This window comes from Coturnix japonica, chromosome 1 (genome assembly GCF_054131305.1).
Source record: "Coturnix japonica strain WE chromosome 1, WE-NBRP24, whole genome shotgun sequence".
Taxonomy (NCBI): domain Eukaryota; kingdom Metazoa; phylum Chordata; class Aves; order Galliformes; family Phasianidae; genus Coturnix; species Coturnix japonica.
Genome location: NC_140663.1, coordinates 127,053,977 through 127,068,144, shown reverse-complemented (window position 1 = coordinate 127,068,144; position 14,168 = coordinate 127,053,977). Strand labels below are relative to the sequence as shown.

General features: G+C 43.5%; 1 protein-coding gene and 1 non-coding gene across 6 annotated transcripts in view; one reads left to right on the top strand and one right to left on the bottom strand.

Annotated features, from left to right (window-relative positions):
• MYO16 (myosin XVI) overlaps positions 1 to 7,273 on the bottom strand; it is a 329,444-nt gene extending 322,171 nt beyond the window's left edge. For 2 of the 5 annotated variants that reach the window (XM_085552537.1, XM_085552506.1), the window contains exon 1: positions 7,132 to 7,273. The gene's annotated coding sequence lies outside the window, so the exon portion shown is untranslated. Of the gene's footprint in view, positions 1 to 992; positions 1,130 to 6,654; positions 6,867 to 7,131 lie in introns of those variants that run through there. The other 3 variants (XM_085552526.1, XM_085552519.1, XM_085552531.1) reach the window with 3 other exon arrangements.
• A 1,953-nt stretch (positions 7,274 to 9,226) lies between these two features.
• On the top strand, positions 9,227 to 9,299 carry TRNAV-CAC (transfer RNA valine (anticodon CAC)). The gene has a single exon. It is a non-coding gene; the product is annotated as a tRNA-Val (tRNA).
• Positions 9,300 to 14,168: the final 4,869 nt, after the last annotated feature.

Genomic DNA, 14,168 nt, shown 5'->3' with positions numbered 1-14,168 from the left:
CACAGGCATGAGGGGGCAGTTAAGGGCAGAAGACCTCCCAGGAGAATGCTAGAGAAATCTCACAAGCAGAGGAAGCTGGAGACTTGGCAGGGCCTTTATCCATACTGTTTGTCCAGAGCAGGCCTTGCAGCAAATCAGACAGCCAACAATTGCCTTTCCCTCCCCCCCGTCCCTCTTCAGAAGGAACTACTTTACTATCTCTAGTAGGAATACTGAATTAATTAGCATACGTGCACTGCAAACAGTCAGGAAACTTGAACCTGATACTAAACGAAAACCAAAGTATTTTACATTAAAACATTCAGTGTGAAAGAGTGAAAGGGGCTGAGAAAGTATTGAGCCACTTGATGTCCAAAAGCAGTGTTGGTTGCAGGAAGTGGAAGCAGAGAAGAGTAGCCTGCAGTGTTTTTTGTCTCCCTTCCTTTCTGTGGCTGTGCTGGCACAGAGGGATGTAGACTAGCATGTCCTGCTGGGAAAGGAAGAGATGTGACAGGACTGAGGAATCGGCAGTACAGGGCAGGATCTCACACTCTGAAGAGATTCCTACTGCTTTTTCTCTAAATGCACATCCACACTCAAGCATTCCCCAAGCACAAAGTTGGAAAGCGAACCCCTTTGTTGTACAAAGACAAACAAGCAAAAGATTAGTTTAAAAGCTTGCTACAACTGTTGTGCATTGAAGACAAGTAACAAGCTTTTACACTTAATTGCTTCATCAGTCCAATGAGGGAATAAGGTATTCTCGGCCTAAGAGCTTGTTTGTTTCTTTTTCAGCTACGTCAACTAAATTAATAAACTGATCTCTCTCTGTAGATCTTATTTATAGTATATTACTTCAAGCTGGTTACAAAGCTCCCAATCTCTAAACACACTAGTATCTAGCATTTAAAGAAACCAAGTTATTAGGATTTAGTTCAGCAAAGCATGCACTGCCTTCCAGACCTAAGAATTTGTCACATTCATGAATCTCTGGCAAGAGCAAGCCAACTTACCAAAAGCAAGAGAACACCTGAGAGACCACCTATGGAAGCAAAACTTCTATGAACACCTACTTGATGGCCAGGTTCTCTGTCCATCTGAACCAGACATCATAGACTAACTGGTAGCAAGCTGCAAGGACAGCTTTATCCTTCTAAGGCCACAGTACATTTTATAGCAGGCTTACAGCTGCTCCAAGTTGCACCTTTCTATCTATATATAAAAAAGCTGCCTTGGCTGCTGTAAACTATGAGAGCCCGTGGCCAGTACATCCTGATTACACCCTGAGTTCTTCTCACACTTCGAAGGCCAAAGATAACTGTGGTAGAAAGCAATTCAAGAATGTCTCTTCCACTAGTTATATTTGAGTAGAATCTGATCCTATAAATGAGAGTTCAAAAGCCAGTCATTTGGGTTGTGGTGACTGACGGTATTAAGTTTCTGTAAACGTTTGGCTCATGTCTTTACCACTATGTAAAAATAGAACAAATATTACTATTTCCTTTTAGACATTACATACAGAACATTGTCATAGAAATAAAGTTCTCTATAAACATTGGAAATTAGTGGTTCTTGTTTCCTTAAGGGTATATTTTCCATAAAATATCTCGCTCTGGTGCTAATTACAAAATTAGCAAGAAGCTTACGAGTAATTAGATTGGGGTGTTAAATCACTAATGTTCCTTAAATAAAACTCCTAATTAGGACACAGCACACATATCTACAAGCTAGATCTGACAAACTAACCAAACTGTCCTTTTTTCCTAACACGTTGGGCACCATGAGGGAAAGGAAAGGCACCCACAGTACCCCATTCATTTGACTCACACAGGTACAGGCAAGGACTCCTTTGCACACCCACTATGGCTCCAAAACAGACAGACATGGCAAACAGCATCATGGCCATACACTCGCATACCAGAGGGTCATTTGTCTCCATCTTTCAATTGCTTAAGAAGCCTGGGTTCTTGCTCTTACTGAGTTTCCATGGTGGCATTTAGTTGCTGATATTATAAAAACACAGAACCATCAACACTACCTGGTCCTCCCTCCTCCTCCATGGTATTTCTCAGACTAAGACAAATCTAGTAGGATAAATGGGTTTTTTTATTACATCTAATAAAGCAGCACTTGATACAAAGGCATCTCACTTGAGAATTGATCCCCAGTTAACTACCACAATACAAACAGCAACCATTGTAACTTCTTTACAGTCTATTTAGCTGAGACATATTTAAGTGCTTCCAAAAAAAAAAAAAAAAGCACCTTTATTGATATTCCACACATCCTGAAGACAGTCTTTCCAAACATTCTGCATCTTTTTCTAGTCTTAAATGAAATCATCTGTGATCACAAAAATGCAGATACACTGACTTTTTTTTTTTTAGGATATCAGGAAGAAAAAAAAACCTGTTCATTAAAAAAAAGCTCTTCACCAATTTATTTCCCGTTCACTTAACATCGCTGCGTGTGACAAATGAGCTTCTGATTCTATTGAACATTTCGCTCCTACTTTGACATCGACCATCATAAAACTAATTGTGTCTTCTGAACCATAAGCAGTACCTGTCACCTGCATTTCGCTATCCAATGTTGTACTAATTGCAATGCACAAGTGTAAGGAACCCTTGCATCACACTTCTGAGACAGAGGGAGCTTCCAGTATCTCCCTAGGACTGAAATCACACTGCTCAGCCACTCTGGGGCAAATTTCTGAGCAGCCACTCCTCACTACCAGACACATCCACATGCCAAAGGCAGCTGTGCCACAGGCACCCAGCCAATGCCACTGCAGGAGAAAACAATGCTTGAAGTGAGGTGTGGAGCAACTTCAAAACCAGATACTTGTCAGCTGCTAAAAATCAAGCTGTTTTTCAGAAGGATGCGAATTTCCTCTTTCTCCCACCAGCTCCAATGAGAGCAGCTCAAAACCACCTGAAAAATCAGCCTGGTCACCACAGTGCCTATATGAAAGTCAACACCAGTATGAGCCCCACACTGCTCTTTCTTAGGCCACTGAAGCTCTGATTTGACACTACCACTATACATATGCAATTCCAGACAGGGACAAGCCAGAGTCAGCCTAGCTGGAAACAAGCAGCTACCTCTGTCTGCTCAACCCAAATGTCCCAGTTATTCCAACCACTGTGAAGATATTTACCTATGAGGCCACATGCTTGGGATCTCTTAAGTTTATAATTTAACATCTCTTTTTGTTTAGCACTACAGCAATTAGCCCAGCAAAAAAAAGAGTATTTGCCACATCCACTAGAAACAAACCACAATTGTACCCTTCCCTAAGAATTCATACAGCACAGAAGACTGCTGATTATTTTAAACATTACTCTTCTCCTGCTGCAACTTCCAGCAACCTCAATTATTTTCTGCTCAGCCCCCTCTACTCAAATATTCATTAAGACTGGACATGACCAGAGATATTCTCCCTGAAGCAGGGCGCTTCCTCAGAAAGTGCAAGTTCTGCTGACACAAAAGCCTTTCTCAAAATGGTACTGCAAATCATTTTGGGGGAACAAAAAACAAAGCACAGTAACACAATGGCCACATCTGAGCTAAATCACTTGGTAGCTGAAACAAAGGTTTGCCACAAGCAAAATCTGAATCCTGATCCTGCACAGCTTCCTAAGGCTGTTTTAAGCACTGGAATAGGCTCCCCAGGGAGGTGGTTGAGTCACCATCCCTGGATGCGTTTAAAAACCATTTGGATGTGGTGCTCAGGGACATGATTTAGCGTAGGGTTGTTAGAGTTCGGGTAGTATGGTGAGGTTGTGGTTGGACTCAATGATCTTTAAGGTCTTTTCCAACCTGAGTGATTTGATGATTCTGTAATTCTACATTTTTTCCAGCCCCGAGAAGAACTACAGTCTCTAAAGGCGCGACACAGACCTTTCCAAGGTCTCAAATAGAAGAGAATACCATACCCAAAGACAGGTCATATTTACATTAACAGTTCTATGCAGTAGGGGTAGCAGTATCTTACAGTGAAACGTTTAGGGAAAAGGAGCAAAAATCAAAATGCATAACCAAAACGCTTCTGTACATACAATAAGAATGACCATGAATCAGAGCACAATATATTACAAATTACTTGACAAAAAGGCTGTACCAGTAGCAATATATACGTAATATATACATTGCTGGGGATGTTTCTGTTTTTTGTTGTTTTTTTTCTTTTTATTGCTGTGACATATCTCTAAGGAGCTAAATGAATTAATAGCTAGACTTGGCTGCACATGAAACACACACACTTTAGGGAAAATTAAGAGATCTAAGTGCAAGGGCTAGAGTTAACTGCTTGCCAGGAATGTTTTTGCACTGTATTGATAATTTTATGTCTTCCCCTCCCCCTTTAGGAAGACGCAACAAACTGTACTTCGTGTGAAACTGGCAGAGTCTTAAACCAGCAGGCCTGGCCCATAAAATGGCAAGTGTCTCCAGCAGCTGTTGTTGTTGACAACATGTGACAACATGGTATTTCCAGATACCATCAACAGCATCGCCAGTTATTGCTAATTTCGTGCAGGATTACAACATTGTCCTCTGTTCATTGGCTACAATTATCTTGGTAACAGTTAGTAGTAGAAAGAAGATGAAGCTGAAAAAACACAGAACATGCAAGTGAGGTTGGTTTTCTAGGCTACCATCTGGAAGACAGTACTGAGCCAAGATGCAGCTTAACCTGAGATACCAAGAGCTTTTGGGCTACACTGACTTCTTCACTAATTTTAAGACAAACAAGAAATTTTCTACTTTGTACAATTCTTTAAAAATGGCAAAGCAAAAATGCTCACATGCACCTGGATAAAAGGATGGTTCACATTTGAAAAACATTTTCTGCTGTATCTTGCAATTAAACAAAAATCTGTGGTGCGCATCTGTTTGTACTGGGTTTTTAAGCACATTTTGTATGGAACAACCAATCAAGTCATACTCTGAAACAAACTGTTGTCTGGACAACCAGGTGAGACTGAAGAGGCCCATGTTCAGATCTGTAATCCATCTCGTTAGTGTCCCACTTCTTACAGGTGCTCATTTCATGATCATTTTGTCAGTTTCCATATCAAAGCTCTGAAATCATTCCCCTCCAAAAGAGTTAAAATGCGGCTGAAGCTGTCATTCAGTCAAAAATGTTTTAAGACGGCTTTAACCTAGATGGTTATTTTCCTTGGTATGACACCCTAAGCATGGTATTTTATAGATACTTTCAAGCAGAGATCTGAATTTAGCACTCAAATGTTGTTTTACAGGAGTGCTTGCCAAGTGCTTTTCATCTCATTATGCTGGTTTGAAATAATGGTACTACTTAAAGTAACATCATGCTAGCATAAAACGCAAGACTGATTTCAAAGCAGCACAATAAACCACTGTTCCATGATGGTCAGTTGCCTTAACCAACATTACAAATTCCAAACCACTCAAAGCTCCGCTTAATTCCTACTGTACAACTTTAAAATATACTATGCCCAAGGCACATTTACTGAAATCAATTTGTATGCTACACCCAGCTGGAAGTATTTTGATCTTTCAATTAGAAGATTTTGATCATTTCTCACTTTCTGCATTAAACACATGTTCTGCGTACTGTACTTCAAACATCATTGCTAATGCTTGCTATGTTAATCGATAATCAAGAAAGACTGAGCTCACAATGAACAAACATTATGACAGAACATACAAAGCCAGTTACAACCTGGAAACTTTCAGTTCTGGTCTAACCTGTGTAACACCAGACAAATGGCTCCCCCTCCATTCCTTCCTCTTACAAATTGCTTGTTGTACCTATGTCATCCCTTTAGGCCAAGGACTGGCTTTTTCTTTGTATAATGTGATTTACAGCTGGGATTTCTTGAATGCTACTGTAACACAAAATCACTTTAACAGTTCAGAGCTCTGCTCCACCAATCACCCTAATCCCAGCTTTTACTGGTGCTGTTAATGGCATCCCTGCTGCTCTCAACAATAGTCCAGCCAAGAGAACTTGTCTCATCCCTCTGAACCTTCTGTACATATGCACGTTTTTCTTCCCCCTCGGGCCACATCTCGCACACTGGCAACAAAGTCGAAACTTTTTCTATACTCAACAAAAGGTGATGGTTTTTCATCCAAAATAAACATTCCTCAAGTAAAGTACTGCCTAAAAGGTTGCTGCATCAGCACTGGCTGCTCCATTTTGGTTTAAAATACTGATGACAATGACTGTAGCCAGCACTACTCTTGGAGAAGCAGTGCTCAAGAGAAGAACGTGGTCTCATAAAGATGAGGGAGCAGAAGAACAGAGACCAAGGTCCACCTGAGCTTCCACCCAGAACCCAGCACTGGCCAAAGCCCAGGGCTGTGGGCTCACTCACCCCTGCCCGCTGCGGGGGCTGATACTGGGCTTGGCAGCACAGGTTTTCCACTTAGAACAATTAGTCCAAAAGTTTTCCACAGCAAGAAAGTTCACAGCACAAACATATACATCACATCATCCTCCTCTTCTTCCCGGATGACTCTAACACGGCATCTTCCAGAGGGAAGGAGGACAGGGCTATTTACCCCTAACGCAGCCCCCCCATAGCAGCACTCCCCGCACCTTCACGACAGGACTCCAAGAGCTTGCAGCCCCAACCCCCAGTGACCGCAGCCGGACCGAGGTACCCCAACCCGGCACGAGCCTACCTGGTGGAAGAGAGCCCGGCACCCCGCACTACCCCTTAACTCCCTTCGGAAGGCACTCTTCCTCAAAACGCTGCGATGGAACCGACTGACGCTACCGACAATAATCGATGTCTATGAGGAAACCCCCGCCCCGCCCGGTTGCCCGTCGACCCCGACGTTCGCGGGAGGGCTCCTCCAGCCCGGCACCCCTCATCCCCCACCCGCACCGGGGCAGGGCTGGCGCCGGGCTGCCGGGACGTGGGCACAGAAGATAAATACGAATAAATAAACACTAAAGGAATGGGGGAATGGGTTTTTTAATGGGGGAGGTGGGTTAGAGGGAAGAGAGAGAGAAAAAAAAGGAAATACATTATTAAAATAAATAAATAAATAAAAAGGAGAAATAAAAGAGCATCCACAAACCAACCACGCGCAAAACCACCTCCCAAGCTGTGCTTCTTTCAACCTCCTTCACTGGGGCCCCAGCCCAGCACTCACCTCGGGTAGAAGCAGCCGAGACACAGCCACCAATCCGCCGGCAGCACTTCCACTTTCTCTCCGGGTCTTTCTTTGAGACACACTGCACCCAACCGCTCCCCTGCCCTCTCCGGGCTGCCGCTCGCCGCCGCCTCCCCGCGGTGCTCGGCCACGGGAGCGGACGGGGGCGGCCCCCCAGCGCCCCGCCCCGGTACCTGCCCGGATCCCCCCCGCCCCTCCGAGCCCTTCTCTATGTGATGGGAATGAAACTGGCCCCACGTGTCGCGTCTCCGTATTTTTTTTTCCTTTTTAAATTATATTTCCCAAGTTCATTGTCTGCCCGTCTCCGCTGCCCGAGGGAGGGGGGCAGGGAGGCTGTTTAGGTTGGAGGAGCCCCGGTGGAGTTGAACGCAACAAAGAGCCGCTCGGATTCCCCGCTGGCACTTAACGCCCAACAAAAGGGGAAACGCTGAGAGTGTCAATATTATCGCCCCGTGTGATGGAGGCAACAACAACACTCGGTACGAGGTTTGGAGTTTGACGATAAATGGCAGCGTGGATGTGTCTCTTTCTGCCCCGGTGCTGTAAGCAGCTCGCTCACGCCCTGCTGCCTGCATTCTGTGTTTGCTGGCAGCAGGGGCAGAAAGCTTGCAAACAGCATAAAGGCAGCGCAGCCACGAGTCCCTGAGGACAGAGCAGCCTTTTGCTGGCTGATGGAATGGTGAAACTGGTGTGAAGGTACATCACCCACAGGTGAGAGCCCTGCTTAACTCCTGGCTAAAGTACCAATGCATCTGTGCAGCAGCCATTTTCCAGGGTTACCTAAAGCCCACGCATAAGTTTCCTCCTTGTTGGTCATAAACGGTGCTCACTGGGTGATGGCACCCCTGGAGGTGGGCAGCGTGAGCACCCTGTCTCCATGTGAAGCTCAGCTGTGACTCCACCTCCAGATTCACTCAAGCTTTGTAGAGGAGCCTGACGTGTTGGTCACACACCTGACCAAAGCTTTAGATTCACACAGAATTTTAGGGCCCCACCACCTGAATATTTAATCTCCCTGTAGCTCGGTTAAACACACAGTCTACATGAATGCTTATGGGAGCAGGGTGCTCTGCCCTGTGCCTGGGAGCTGAAGGCACTGTGCAGCAGGATCCAAGGGGCTACAAGGCCTGAAGGAAGGAAACAAGGAGAGCCCAGTCTATAGCTGGGTTCTGGGATGCTCAGTTAGGAAGTATGCTTCCAGGACAGTCCCTGTGTTGGTGATGTTCATTACAGGCAGCAGATTAGAGACCCACATGCAGCTGGATGTTCTGGATGGCGTCCTCTGGCTCCTTGACAGTATTTCTGCCTTCCTTTGGCCTAGTCCTCAGCAGGACTTGGAACCACAACAAAGCATAGAACAGAATAGAATCAGGAAATCTTTAAGGTTGGAAAAGACCTCTCAGATCACCCAGACCAACCAGCAGCCCACCCCTATCATGTCCACTGCCCACATCCCTCAGTGCCACATCCACACAGTTCTTGAACACCTTCAGGGACGATGACTGCACCACCTCCCTGGGCAGCCTATGCCACTGCAGCACCATGACTTCTGAGAAGATATTTTTCCTAATATCCAGCTTGAACCTCCCTGACACAACTCGAGGCCATTCCATCTTTTCCCAGGCACATTCGCAAAGAACAGACTGAAATCTTGGTAGGGAGGAGCTGAGGACGGCCTGCAGTGGCTTTATGGCTTGTTGGGAAAACACTCTAAACAATCAGCTGCTATGCAAAAGGCAGGTAACTTCCTTCCTGTGCTTGATAAGCAACTTTCAGGCATAAGATCTGTCATTTCCTATTGATTTCCACTCAGAGCCTTGAGCACAGCCCAGAAAGGCTGAGATCACAGAAGAGACCACACAGCAGTGAGCTGACTTGCTGCTGTCACAAAGGGAGCTGCCTGCTGTTCTAAAGGTGGCAGTCCTACGCTGATACTTGCCCTGCTGGAGCAAAAGGTGAAGCAAACCTGATAGGAAACCAATGTCTTTTCACGGGCAGTTTGTCTTCTAGGACAGAGCCTGAGCGTCAGGACACAACCTGCCACTAGGGCTGAGGCAGGCGCTGTACACAAGGAGTTTCCGTAGTGTAGTGGTTATCACGTTCGCCTAACACGCGAAAGGTCCCTGGTTCGAAACCAGGCGGAAACATTGTTTTACCCTCAAGTGCAATTGAGCCTAGGTAGACAAGCATTCAGGATTGGTTCTCCCGGCAAAAGAAGAGTGTGGAGCTGTAGGTGCTTGTCCAGAGAGCCATGAAAAAGATCAGAGGGCTGGAGCACCTTTTCTATGAAGACAGGCAAGGCAATTGCCCAGAGATGCTTTTGTGCCCCATCCCTGTAGGCGCTCAAGGCCAGGTTGGATGGAGCCCTGGGCAGCCTGAGCTGATGGGGGCAGCCCTGCCCATTGTAGGGGGCTGGGTGGGTGGTGAGGTCCCTTCCAGCCCAAACCGTGCTGTGATTCTATGGTTCCATGAAACACATGCTCCTTCTTTCATTTATAGTTATTAATCTAAATTACTGTCATAACCTGCAAAGAAATTACTGCTGCCTGCCACTCCCTTGGAGTGATTCCCTTGGAGCATGTCATTATATATCTCTTCTGAATCAGAAGGAATTTAAAGTTATTTTGAGCTGTCAGTCAGCTCCTTTCTGTAATCTGCTACTGGTGGGAAATTCCACTGTGACTGCACCAAGAAACTTTCCAAGTAAAAGAGTAAACACTATCTAGAAGAAGCCATGGCAGTTCCTATGGCATGAGCACTACCAAAATGCCAAGCATGCAATGGAATACTCTTCCATGCAGCTGAGACATTTTAGCATAATAGAAAGAGGAACTGAGCCTCTGTGGTTTTTCTGAGGCTGCCTTCCTGTGTTCAAGTGGCTCCATTTTCAGATTTTCACACTTCTTTATTATTATTTTCTCCAGATCCAGTCATATAAAGATGATGTCAACACCACACTATCCTCAGGATATATACAACCTGCATATTTCTTTTAGCCTTTTCTTTTGCCCCCTGTGGAAACAGAATCTCAGCTACAAGAGCTGGAGAGAGAGGGGCACAACATTACCTCTTCTTGTCCCCAACTGCTATAGCACATGCTACATAGACGTGTTGGCTGCTTTTTAACAGAACAGTCACTTGTCGAAGAAAAACTTGTGTAGTTTGACAGCTTAAAGCTTAGGTAGGAGGTATGAATCATTGCCTGAAAGCTGGGAGACACTAGGTTCATGTGAATTGCATGGGGTGACGTGAGGACAGCAACAGGTTTCTAGACAGAACTGCAGCACTGTCAGAAAGCAAAATTGGAGAAGCTGGATCAGAGAAGATTGGAGTCAGGGATAGGAAGGTGCCAAAAATACATCATTTTCTAACTTATACGGCATTTCAGTTCAGCTGCATAGACACATAGGGGCAGGTTACGTCAAAGATAATTATCTAATAGATAAGGTAGTAATCTACCATGGCCTTGGAGATGTTAGGTGATGCAAAAATATGAGAAGAAAGTGACCTGAAATATACGCGTCAAAGGATTGCACTTTACTGCTTGCTGTAGAGCACCCATATTCAAGACCTTCATTTTTTTAAGAAGTTACACAGCATCACAAAGATATCAGGAGAAAAAGAGAACAGAGAAAAAGGAGAGGGAATGGAAAAGAAGCTTTCCTTGCAGAATGGAAAACATCTTTACACATAGCCAGTATACAGCGGCCTGACTTCCTTGGTTCTGGTGAATAAATGTCCTTGCTGAAGTTATCCACCAAGGTTAATGAAACATTATGAAAGGTAGTCAAGGAGAAAAAAAATTGAATCCATTCAAGTGTATATGAATTTCACAGTATTTTTGTGCCTGTCACTTCTAATTATACTCATCAATGCTTATTTATTTTTCAGCTAAGACAATGACAAGCTCAGATTGCGTTCTTTCTCCAGCTCTGTCAGCTGAGTTCACCAATAAGAACTTGTTTTCTAGATAAAATTTCTATATCCTAACCCAGAGACTCATACATCATTTTCTATCCTGACAGTAAATTCGTTACTGGATTGGGTAGGTCTTTCTAATACTGGTACTGGTTTCCTCTTTCACTGCTTTAAATCTTCTGTTTTTCCTGATCTATCCTGTACAGTGGATCAAATGATAAGCTTGGGCAAATTGACAAACCCATAGATTTCTATCCACGGGTCTTTGTTAATCAAGGTCCGCAGTACGTTAAAATGCCACATATCTTCATGACAATTAGTTTGGGAAAGTACGAAATTGGAAATACTGGAGCAGCTACTAACCTCTGAATAACACCACTACTGATGGGAATTTATGACTCCATAAGGGCCCATCACGGCAATAAAACTACTGATTGTTGATGTGTTAATCGAGGATTGGATTACCAAGAGCTTCAGCTGCTTCATGATGGCTCCATTTTAAATAATGAATTAGTTGCCCTCGGCTTCTACAGAGGGAAATATGTTATGTCGGTAGAAGTAAATATTCAGAAAACTTACATTTAGGCATTCTAAAACCTTATGCCTGAAATACTCATGTCAGGCAACTGTGCCATACATTCTTACAGTTTACATCTCTGTGTGAATGTTTTGCATGCTAGGGTCAGTCACACAAAATTCATTGTTTTAGGACTGAAAAACACGAGCCTCATGACTGTCATACCTACATAAGGCAGAGGATATCTGCATTTAGTTGTATTTTGTTTATCTACTTGTTGTTCTGTTATGTCTGGACAGAGTGGAGCTTCATTTGTTCTAAATTATTAATGAATCATTTTTCTAATCTTGTATTTGGGGTGGGACAGTTTATTCACTGAAATTCCAACCAGCTCCTTAATTCTACCAGTTCAATACCCACTTTTGACAAGAAAAGCATTTTCAAAGGAAAGGTGTGCAGAAATGCAGTCAGATTGTCAGAGCTTACACTTATTGTGTATTCAGTGAACAATAGTAAATAATAACATCCTTATCCTATCAGAGTTTCTAAATGGATATTGGTTAAAATGAGAACATCTATTCTGCATTATTCCAACAACCATTAATCCCCATTCCAAATAATGAAGAGCCCTAAAATGACTATGTGTCTCATGTATGCCAAGCAAGTGCCCTATATACTTCTTGTTATCCATGGCTCTTTTACTTCTTCTGATCTTTTACTTCAACTCTCCCACTCTTCAAAGGTTTTACTTACATTTTGATGACAGAAAGTAGTGTTTTTAGCATCTTAAGAAGGCTGTGGGTTGAAATTGTGATTTCATGGACCTCTCAGAAATGCTGAATCTTTTTAAAAATTATATTCTTTTCTTGCATCCTTTAATCAGTTTAATACTGCCTATAAATGCTTTCAGACAAAAAAAAATGTCATGATCCTTACTTGTAGAAATTTAACTCATCACTTGCCACAGAAGCTTTCATTTTATTACTGATACGTGTATAATTTTGTAACGAAAATATTGTGCAGCATTGCAAATGTGAACCCCAATGAAGCAAGGTGCTCAGCTAGACAGTCTATCTCAAATCATTGGCTGTATCTGTGTTCTCCTGTTACATGGCATGTGGCAGCACTCTGCAGGTCACATTCCTCAAATGTTTACATTGCTTAGTTGGAGGCTTTTTCTGGGCCATGCTCTGGGAAAAATATGGGGGAAATGCCGGCAATTCATAACCCTTACCATGCCCTGCATAGTTCAGGCAAACCACATCACTTCTGTGCTCCAGTGCTCCAGCACAGATTTCCCAAAGCCATTTGCAATGATTGTTCTGAGACAAAGGAAGCTAGCTGAGTGAATCAGTCAGACAAAACTGAATCAAGGTACCTGCAACAAAACTAAAGATGGGAGAGAAAGCGTGGTTGTCTCAACAACAGATGGATTATGTGAGGATATGAGGTACTTCAGAGGAACTTGGCTCCTTGCACGCAATCAGAAAGAAAGGAGAAGGACAGAGAGGAGCGGGAGAAAGAAGGGCAGGGGGTAGAGGACAAAAACCTCTCCTGAGAAGGTGATGATGATTAATCATTCTGTGCCTTCATATAACTTAAGGCTAACATCAAATTTCAGGGATAAACAAACAGTGACCCCATTCAGGGCTACAGAATCAACCCTGCCATGCCCTTCTTTTTCCACAAACATCCCACATCCCAGGGAATCCCATCTGAGCACAGTCATCAGTGATATTCTCCCACTCCACAGGAAGATCAGCCCGCTTGTCTCCAACTGGTTGTTGATCACTGTCTGCAAATACATTGCCTGAACATCTCTAGTTTAGTCAGTAGCTTAATAGCTGCTAGACCTTCACCGTTTGTTAGCAGGGTGAAATTCCCAAGAGTTTCATGGATCTGATTGAAAGGCTGGGAACTACTACATCTGACAAACAGAGATATGATCTTTTGGATCCAGTGTCCTCTGGGTTGAGCTAAAGGACTGGAGATAGGGGTGTTTTATTTCTTAGACCAATCTGCTGATGCCATAACCTCAGAAGGTCTTTAGTTGCACCTAACTGAATAGGCTGACTCTCAAAGGTGTCAATTATTATTTACCAAAGTGAATATCAGCTCATTTTATTTAAGAAAACTTTTTTTTTTTTAATAGAGATCTAGCTCAATATTTATCCAGTCACTAGAGATGAATTTGTCTTAATTTCTGATAAATATATGTTTTTAACTTTAATTGGAAACTTATTCTGAAAACTTATGGCCTCAAGTTGCGCCAAGTTTAGGTTGGATGTTAGGAAACACTTCTTTACAAAAAGGGTAGTTAAGTACTGGAATAGGCTCCCCGGGGAAGTGGTTGAATCACCATCCCTGGATGTGTTTAAGAACCATTTGGATGTGGTGCTCAGGGATATGATTTAGCAGAGGGTTGTTAGGGTACTATGGTTAGACTGCAGTTGGACTTGATGATCTTCAGGGCCTTTTCCAACCTGGGTAATTCTATGATTCTATGAAATGATTTGTGGATGGAGCTTGGCAGAATGCTACCTCCTTTCAAGTTAGCACGTGAAAAGAACTGTGTATTAAC